The following is a 10,557-nucleotide window of genomic DNA, read 5'->3' as shown; positions in this document are numbered from 1 at the left end:
ATCGGAAACTCGACAATAAATCTCCCGACCTGATATTTAGATTTTTTATTCATGAAATATATTTGTTTGACAGGGAAGCTGTGTATATATATATATATAGCCTGTTCATTTATAACAATATTTCAAAAAGCTCCCCAGAAAAAAGGGCACTTTCTCTTGAGGAAGAAAAAGGGCAGGTGCTGAAGTCCTTTTTGATGTCTATGTGTGCATGTGCCTGGATTATGTACTCGTCCTTAGTCTCTTCTAGCGAGTGTACTAGGCTGCTCCTTCTCCCCATGCCCACTGCCCCACCAGATGTCTGGCATGTTATTTAGTGGGACCATATGGTAGCCAATGCTGATGCAGTGCTTTACATACCAAGTCTTCTGTGTGGCAGGAGAGTGCTAAACACTTCTCGTGATGGAGCATATGTCTTGTTTGATGTCATTTTGATGGAGGGCTCCTTTTCAAAGTGCTGTGGTTGGGACACGATAAGGCGGGATGTAAACTGACTGTTTTTAGTAAGAGGTTAGACATTGAACGTTCAGAAAAGAAATGTTCTCATCTGAGTGTATTTTGTATAAAATAAGCAAAAATATCAGACTGTATTTACTTTCTATAAAGTTACTTAAACTTTTGTCTTGATTGCTTTGTTAAAGTTATTCCACACTCAGGTTAAAGTAGTTTTTTCAGAAGCACGAACATGCACTGTAATCAAAATGGAAGCCCTCTGAGAAACTAAATACATCTAACTAATGAGAAAAAAAACGCTTATCACTTATGGAGGGAAAATATTTATGACTCTTCATTACAATATGCTGCCCTATAATGCATGGGAGTCTCACAGCTACAGTAGCTGAGTGTTGTTGAGTATGTGCCTCTTCCCAGCACTTTGATGGTGCAGCTAAAGGGTTGACGGGAAATATTTTCCCTGGGAGGGTCTTTGAGAGTTGGCACTGGTCGGCTGCTGCAGTGGCCACTGTGGTAAATAACATATGGGCTTGTTATCTCTCCTCAGAGCTAAAAAAACACTCCCAACACCAGCCACTTGCTCATTAGACTGCAGCTCAAGGCAAAGCACCGAACCAGGGAGAAGGAAAGAAAGAGTGAGGAAAGGAGACTGAGAGAGTGACAGTTACGAGGCGAGAAGACAGAATGGCTGAAAACAAAGAATAGGAGAATTGCAAGGGAAGATGGGAGGGAAAAAGAGACTCAGACAGATGGAGGTTGTAACATGTGTCCCCAAAATGGAGATTTGCATCCAAGTGTGCACATTTTCGTGAAGGAGAAAAATAGTTGATGATTGAGAATGTCGAAAGGCAGTGAAGTGACACCCACAAAAGCTAAATGGCGAACACACCACGCCCACCAGCTGGTACATGAGCAGCAGCCGTGAGCCCAGTCATAGCCCGTGTGTGCGTGTGCGTGTGAGGAGCACTGTGGGGTGGTCTCCAGCTGAGTGTGTCAGGTGCTCCGCACTATACCAGCTGTTCACAGCTCTTCACACAGCGAGAACCAACAAGCTAGTTGAGTCTACAAATCTGGAAGCCAATCAACACTAACACAACGGTAGCTCTGCGTTTTCACATTTACAGGCCACTCTGCAAGTTGAGCAAACTCTGGCTGCTGTAGATTATACTAATCAATATAACTCCTTTGCTGTGACCGAAATCCCCCACTACTCACTAGATAGTGGACTATTATACAGTGAGCTCGGCATTTCGTAGTGTTGTCTGAATGTATAGTGATAATTATTATACCCTATATAGTCCACTCTGTGCATCCCAGAATGCATTTATTTGTTTTTTTTTTACTGAAGCTATGTAGCACAAAACCACACATGATTTGACTATCAGTCGACTATAGGCAGGACTTGACGATTCTGATTCGACTATGTAAATCCTTAGTCGGGGACAGCCCTACTGAAAATAGAATATGTGGGAGTTTGTGAGAATTAACTAATAGTTTAATAAGGTGATTATTTCATCACTACATGCACTGATTCTCTAACTCTAGCTTTTATTTCTTCATTAAAACATCTAATCAATTAAATTAATTATGCCTCTTTTACATGTTGTACACTTGGGAAACCACAACCGCAACTATCGTGCCGTGCTTCATTTATAAATAGGAGTGGAAATCTGATGCGATTAATTCTAATAAACAATTTTTGCTTTGGTGTGTATCCTTTTACCTTTGCTGGGGTGGTATTCACCAACAAGCACTTTGCCCTCAGCGCTTGGCCTTACTGAGGAAGGAAAATAAGCAGCTCATGAAATTCCTTGTGACAGCTTGGGTTTGGCTTGTGCTGTGTTGTGAATGGACTATAGTAGAGTGCTCACGCAGGCACTAAACTGTTAAAGTGCCTACTGTGTTGTGTGGATCAGGAATAAGGAGTGCTGTAAGCTGGTTATTGCAGAATCACATCGCAGAGCTGCAGGTGCATTCATAAAATGGAGTGTTGGATTCTCATCCATTTAAATCCTGTTTAGCTCATTTGAAGAATACCAGAGGCTGACCGGTGACTGTCATGTGGATTATAGGATCTGACAGAAGAGTAATGTGACATACTTGGATGCTAAAAGTCACAATTAAATAGCGCTTGGAAAGCATTTTACTTTCATGATTTTGTGTGCTTCAAAATGACATCAGCTCAGGAGAGAGGTGGTGAAGTCATTAGGGTTATTTTAGTTTGGGCTTAGATGTGTAATTTTTAATAGAAAGTCGGCATTACAAAGTGGGGGCATTGAGTGTGAAAGCCATGGGCCAGTACCAGGTGGGGGAGGGTCATGAAATTATGGCCAGTGTTTTGGGAGATTTTCCTCAGTTCCTGTTACTTCTGTTTTGACCATTCCCCTAACTGAGGATCCCTTTGAATATTTGAATGTATTTTGATGTGGAGTTCCTATTGATTTCCTATACAGGAATTAAATATATAATTTGATACTAATTACAAGAAAACAGAGTCAGAGTTGTTTGAGTTTGGCTAGTTGTGTTATTAAATAGCTGGAATATTGGAAAAAATGACAGAAAATAATTTAAATCCAAGTACGTATTGTTGAAATATGTATGCCTGTAGAAAAATATTACATTTTTGTATGTTCACCTAAAAATAATGTGCACTGAGTGAAAGACTGAAACATGTTTGAGTGGATTTAAACAATCTGCCACTGCATGTATTTTGTCACTAGACAATATGTTCCTTTAGATATGTGAATTTCTTTATGTACAGATTATATGATCAGGTGGCTTCTGCACATCAATCCCAGTGCTCTTTTGTCTCTGTGAGAGTGCTTAGAGTCCAACAACGGAGCGGCAGACTGAAAAAAAAACATTGGCCCCATCTCAGGTTAAAAGTTAATGGATGCTAACCAAGGAATCTGGAGGCCTCAAGTCTGGGGAGCGGTCTGAATTGTTAATGGTCACACATACAAAGACAGACACACTCACACACAGACATACACACTCTTTTTAATGACCAGACACCCATAGAGATACACACACTTACACTCTCCCCATTATGAGGTGCACTTTAATCTGGTGTATTGTAGCAAATGGGGGTAAATCAGGTAGTAGTGATTAGTGCTGATTGCTGGTTTGACTTCTACAGAACATCCTTGAGGACCTTTAAGGATCAGGGGAATTACACTGAAAGGCCATCTGAATGCCACAATAACTCAAGCTGTAATTTGATAGACCCCTTTTAATGCCTAACAGTATGTTGTTGCTTTGAACTTCTAGTTTTACTTTGACTGTGGTTGGAAAACTATGAATCACTCCAGTAATTGTTTTTTTATGGTAAAGGATCAGCTGTAAAACATTTGTTTGTTCAGTGAAATCACCACAGCACAATGTAGATTTAAAACTTTGTGACTTTGAATAATTATTCAGTTTGACATCTTTAAAGTCATCAGGAGATGTTTTCATTGGCATCATAATCAACTTTATTATTGATAGGTAAAAGCTTTATTAATATTAAATAAAAACAAAAAATATATACATCTCCTTATTGGATAACCAGTGAGAAAAACATATGAGGGAGAAAAAATTTGCACAAAACCACTGACTCCCTATTGTGAACCCAGGTCTTGCTGAAGCAGCTGTACTGGACGAGACTCGAAATGGCTTTGAAAAATGAAAGAGGAGAAGATGATGGTTTCACATTGGGAGGAAAATGGGAAGTGGTGGAGCGTAAAAGGCATCTAATCTGAGCTGCATAGGTATATTGGTTGTCGGAGAGTTTGTGACCTCTAATAACCCTTGTCTGGACAAAGTGACATAATGAGGAATAGTATTTGGAAGTGGAAGAGCAAAGGGCAGGATGTGGTATTAAACAACTGAAGAAGTACCTGTAGAAGCAAAGGCAACCATTGCAGCCAAGATTCTATAACCTTGGATTTAGCTTGTCTAGCCATCTTTGTTTTTCTCATTATCATGAGCAGCATGATATCGTAAGCCTCTAAATCATCTGATGGCTTGAATGCAAAATCTGCTTTGCGTTTTTGGCAAGCCCTCAACATTTTGTGGATGTACAAAGCTATTCTAAGAAGGCAAAAAATTTACGGAGGTATCTCTGTTAGGCCAAGATAAGAATTACAGCTTATATGGAATGTATAAACACAACAACAAGAGATTTTTCACAAGGGCTAGAGCTGCCATTAGATGGTTTTATGAAAAAAAAAGTAGCATTTTCACTTCTTTGACCCTAACTGGCTGCCTGTGTAGAGCTTGTTAGCAAAAACTGATACTACACCTTTCTACTTTTTACCTGTGTTTCTTCCCCTTTTTTAGTGCAAACACCAATTAAATGTTCATGTGATTTACGAGTTGCTGCCCTCGGGGGCCACTCACTGGAAAAGCACCTCTCAACATAGACTTAAAAAACATCTCCTTAATTAATCACCTTCATGTCCCCAAGCAGATCGAGGTCTACTTATCAGGGATGGATGGAAACAGGATGGGTTTCAAATGCAGAAAATCCTCCTTCAGAAAAAAAACTAGAAAGCGCCCCTTTTTTCCTCCCTTGCTTCCATTGCCGCCTCAAGCAGGCCATTGCATCTGTCTCATATCCGGCACTTCCTTTGAAGGTTTCACTGGCATCTTACGTTTTTCGAGCACTGCCGCTGCTGACGGCTACAATTGGGATGGGGAGGAGGTTCTGTCTTCTTCTCTGTCATCACCTATCACATACCTTTTCTTCTAAGACGGCGTAAGGGGAAGGGGGCACCCACTGGCATTGCTGGGCCTCTTGAGCTTATTCTCCTGCAGCAGTAACGGCAGTGTCCGCCCACTTCTCAGGCCTATGAATTCTCTTTCCTTTCAATTCTGCAGTGCCAGGCAGAGAGGAATTAGTGTGTATATGTGTCGCTGCAGAAAACACGCCCCGAGGTCAAATGAGATCGGTGTCCCTCTATATTTTGCATGCAGTGGTGTGAGAGTACAGGCAAAATGTGTGTTCAAGTGTGTGTGCGTGCAGTTCATGCAATGCAGATGTATCTTGTCATTACATCAAGTAACAATGTCAACATGAATAATTGAAGGGATTAACAGTGGATATTGACAATGAGTCAAACAGCATGGAGACTTGTGCACATGCATATAGGTGTGTGTGTGTGTGTGTGTGTGTGTGTGTGTGTGTGTGTGTGTGTGCATGTGTGTGCGTGAATGAGTGTGTGGGTGATTCAGTAGTACTACAACCGACGGCTCAGCCACAAGGCTTAGTGTTAATCTAAAGAGATATTCTTTATCAACATGAGCACATTGCAGACATTTCGAGATGTAGCATGGCGATTTCATTTTACTCCTTTCGTTGCTCCTCTTTGCTTTGGCCTTTTTCCTTTTTCAAAAGGGTCTCAGTAAGCCATATTATGTGTAAGCCTGCACATTTTTGTGGCAGATTTATCAAAGATTTCTGTGTGTGTGTGTGTGTGTGTGTGCTTCTCCTCTTCCTTTGACCTCAAATGGCCAAATGCAGAGAACACTATTAATTATAGTCTCTCCTTTTCAACCCTTGAATGGTCAAGATTCCCTGATTGCCACTGTCTCAGTGTCTATAAAAACAGATTGCCTTAAAATCGCAAAAGTGGAGATGCCGAAAAAGTACGAACACAAACACACACCACACAACACAAAGGCACAGCAGATGCTTGTTTAAGGTGACCTTACCCTGTATTCAATCCTGAGTTGTGACAGACGCCATTTTGGTGGCCAACAAGCTGGTTATATTGTTCTCTTTTGGGGCCTTTGGAGGGGAGGTTTGGGCTGGCCTTGTTTTATAGAAAGCAGGTAATTGGCAGTAAAGCTTCCAAGCACTAAAAGCTAAAAGCTAAAGAGCTGTGAGTGCTTTCTTCTAATTATCTACTAATGGTTCCAAATTAGCTGAGCATAATCGCCCGCCTCTTCCACACTCGCTGCCACATCCTCCTCCAAATGTCCCATTGAGAGTCAGCAGGGGGTAAATGTAGGAGGGAGCAAAAAGAGCCCAAGGGGAAGAAGGCGAAATACGTAAACTGGTATTTACAGAAGTGATGACAGTATAGATGATTTATTGTCATTTTAATGTTGTTGATATAAAAGAAATATAAAAAAAATATATAGATTCTTCAATTTAACTAAAATGTTCTTTAATTTTGACACTGCTGCTTAGATTGTGTCCACTCAGTCACATGCATTTGTTGTTTTAACCATGGTCTCTGATGGGACAAGATAGGAGAATGGATTTTCTCAGTCAAAGCCTAAAACTGTGTTGTTTTTTATTGTTTCCTGTATGTGTGTTAAAGAGTGAAATAGAGTTTGGCACAGTAATCCTTGAATTGTAATGAATAGTTTACCTTGAATATAAAGCAATCTGACAGAGTCCAGGTGGGCGAGGTTGCATCCTGTATTATCTGATGCCTTCCCTGCTTGCGTTCAAAGGCTAATTTCATGCTCAATATGCCTGCATCTGAGATGGGCGAAGCAAGAATGCTGGCATATTTTTTTATACATCAGAGAATAGACCACCTGTGATTATAAGAAATAGAGAACAGAGGGGGAGAAATTCAGAGGTATATGAGTACGGGGAAAATATGTTACAAGTGTGTGACCAAAGTCTGAATTGAGATTTGGGGCTCTGGCTCAGACGCACGCAGCTCTTAAAATGCACTTTATCAGTCTGTTTGGTGCATTTTTGTTCTGCAGTGTATCTGTGATACTGCAAGTGTTGGTCCAATCCCTTCTGTGGATGCGCTTGCTGTATCACCAATCAGGAATGATGCCTTTGTTTTGTTTTGTTTTTGGCTGTCTCTTTTAGGTCAAATCATGTTTTTGAAAATGTTTATTATGAGTTCACAGTGTTCAAAGCATTACTCACCCTCCCCTGTGATGTGTCTTGTTAAATTGGACACGCCAGTTGTGAAAGTGCAAAATGAAACATCTTGGTTTTGCTGAATCACATTTTGTGAATCACAGAACCTTAACCTCTTTGTCCATGAAGTTTATCTAATTGCTCCATTTTCCCACGGCAGGTTGCCCTAGAGTTAGGCTACTATTGCCGTTTATAAGCCTGTTGTGTAGAATATAATATGGGGACACTTTTTGTTGTAAATAAGAGTGTTTGTGCATGAGTAGTTACCATTGTTCACAGTAAAGTATACCATCCATCCATCCATCGTCAACCGCTTATCCTGCGTACAGGGTCGCGGGAGTAAAGTATACATGTATGATAAATACCAACTATCTTGATCATACTTTCCCCACAAATTTAGAAACTGATTCTGCAGAACCCTGGATTACATCCGGTCGAGTAATGCCAACATTTTTTTAAAGTTTTGTTTCCTTGTTATCTGTGCTTTGCAGCTACATTATTGTTAAGATTTGAGACTACACTTAGAAGGTGACAGTTAAAGTTGACAGTGACTGTCTGGTCTCTGCATGAAAATGTAATGTGTTAAACACCCCATCCACCATCCCAACCTCCACAACCTTCCTATCCACATCATTACATATACGGCATTTGTACTTCCTGCATTGGTATCAACATTGGCAGTGATAGTAAAGTGTAACATGCAGTATCTTCGAGTATGGATGGAATTTCAAGGGATATTGGGAGTTTTGTGAACAAACGCAAACTGAATACATACACACAATTGCACAATCACCAAACTTTTCAGTGTAATCATAGCAAGAGAGACAGTAAAACACTCGTATAGCATAATAGCTGGTTTCAGCCACAAGTGTACATTGTCTTTTATTAACCTTGTTGAATAGCTAATAGCTGCTTAAAACACATTTGGAATGGTGAGTCCTGACATGTGTAGCCCTTATTCCAGCCCCACACAAACCAATGATTTGGGGAGGCTTCATGCCAGAGTCAAAATGAAGACTTGTTTGGAGTACTTGGCAATCGTTGTAATATTGGGTGCATGTAAATATAACCAGTAATGAAAGGAGAGAGAATGGTTTATCAGACAACGATACAAGTTTAGTGCTTTCATCCCATTGCATTTCTCCCCATGGTGACTAACTTGTCCCATGGTCTACGCAACTGCCTGTGGCCTGTCTCTCTTCTCTATGCAGGCGCACAGTGAACGTGCAAACCTACAAACACAAACACATTCCCCCCTAATTACTCTTGCTCTCGCTGCCTCTCTCTGCTCTTTCTCTCTCTCTGTCTTTCGTTCTCTCTTTTCTTTCTTTCTTTGAAGTTTGAAATTAGAGTTGAAAGCAAGGTCAGTGTATTTATAACGTTTTCATCAGAGATTTATTATTTTTGAAGAATTGGATCTCCAAATCAAATAGGAAAGCTTTTTTTTTGGAAAGGGGCGAGGGGGGGGGGGGCTGTTGATACCTGTCAAACCTGAAGAACACAAATTCCATTGTATACTGTAGCTGCTGATGTTTGGCTATGGTTGGAAATGAATTCTACTTTGGGGAGTATATGGATAAAAAATAATTACAACAGCATTAGAAAATCTATTCTCCAAAGTGAAGAGGTCTGAAGATATATGTGAAAGTAAGTGTGCTCCTCTCTGTTGTATGCCACGTGCCATTGAATGTGGGTGTTTTTAGTTCCACATTGAATGTATGTCGGCATCGTAATTCATGAACACCCAGCCAAAGGGAAAACATTAGCAGTGACTGCAGTATATCTCTATGGAATTCATCCGTCCAGTAGATGCAGCGGTGAAGTGCTTTTCAAAGAGCTGCCCTTTCCAACATTGTTCCTTGAAGGTTGGCCTATGACTACGATTTCAATTGACTCCTTTATTCTCCCTCCTCTCCCTTCATTGTTGGCAGCTGGACATCAGGCACTATTTGGCGCTGAAATGCCATTCGCACTTCTTACCTTCAGTATTGTCTTCCTTTCTTTATCTCCTTTCCTTTTCCACTTTTCTCCACACCTTTCCTCTTTCCTTGCCTGCCCTCCCATTTATAGAGGTGACAAGGTTATCAGAGCATGAGCAGTTGTTTCTTACCCGATCCATTTTTATCTATGCCTCCAAGGATTAATTCCCGAGTCACACATGCTACTCAGCCAATCAACTTCCCCACCCCAACCCACCGCTTTAGTTTTTGAGAGGGGAAAAAGCCAATTGGATTCTTTGTCACCTCAATCAAGTGCCCCCGCCTCGCCACCCCTGCCCATTCCATCTTCCCATATCTGAAAACACATCTTCATTTTGGCTTGGTCATTTGACTACAGCAATAACTCTGTACGAGTTCATTTAAAATGCTGTTTGGCACGATTGTGAAAGTCTTGTCAGTTGGTATTAGAGAGATGGGTTACTTGGGGATGTGGTGTGTGTGTGTGTGTGTGTGTGTGTGTGTGTGTGTGTGTGTGAGAGGGGGGGTGAGAGGAGAGAGAGAGTTAGTTGGGAGGAGGCTGTTACTGATGCTATACAGAGACAAAGCTTCAATAATAACCTTGCGGGAGAAACAATCTGAAAGAGACAAACATTGAAAAATTGTTTCTTAGAAAACATGGTTGATATGGAGGAACAGGGCAGCTTTATTTCAATTCAACACAGCAGCTCCTATCAGATCAGATCTGAATTCCTACATGATGCAGCTCTCACAAATGTGTTTACAACTTGGAAGTCTTAAATGCTCTCAGCATAGATTTCCCATATGTTTTTGTTAGTTACACAGCCAGCTAGGCAGCTTTTCTGTAGCTACTCAAGACAAGTCTTTAAAGCTGCTTCAATATAGGCACCAAAATGAAAGGTGCAAAGCTAGAAACATGCCTCACAACAAATGGAAACCACGGTACCTGCTGGCATGGATAACACCCACAGCAGGAGTACGAATGTGGCGCAGTCCTCATTGAAGGGCCACTGAGTAACTTTAATGGAGCAGTTGGGGTTTAAGTGGCCTGTTTATGGACAAATTGACAACAGTTGTTGAGAGTTGGCAGAGTCTGTTACTTTCCGCACCAGCTTTTTACAACTGATTGTGCTGCTGTTGACGCTAAGCAGGTAACCCATAAGTTTTAATTGTTTACTTCCCAACCTTGCTTTTTATGTGCAAATGATTTTGATGGCTAAATAAATGGTAATCTGATTTGTAAAGAGTGTAGACTGTTATTTAAAGCTTTATTGC

The 10,557-nt window shown here is 40.8% G+C and overlaps 1 protein-coding gene across 3 annotated transcripts in view; it reads left to right on the top strand.

The window, feature by feature from the left end:
* Positions 1–10,557, top strand: part of LOC123985620 (limbic system associated membrane protein) — a 520,828-nt gene that overhangs the window by 439,362 nt on the left and 70,909 nt on the right. The gene's annotated exons all lie outside the window — the stretch shown is intronic.

This window comes from Micropterus dolomieu, linkage group LG17, assembly GCF_021292245.1.
Source record: "Micropterus dolomieu isolate WLL.071019.BEF.003 ecotype Adirondacks linkage group LG17, ASM2129224v1, whole genome shotgun sequence".
NCBI lineage: Eukaryota > Metazoa > Chordata > Actinopteri > Centrarchiformes > Centrarchidae > Micropterus > Micropterus dolomieu.
This window is presented reverse-complemented; position numbering and strand designations above follow the sequence as displayed.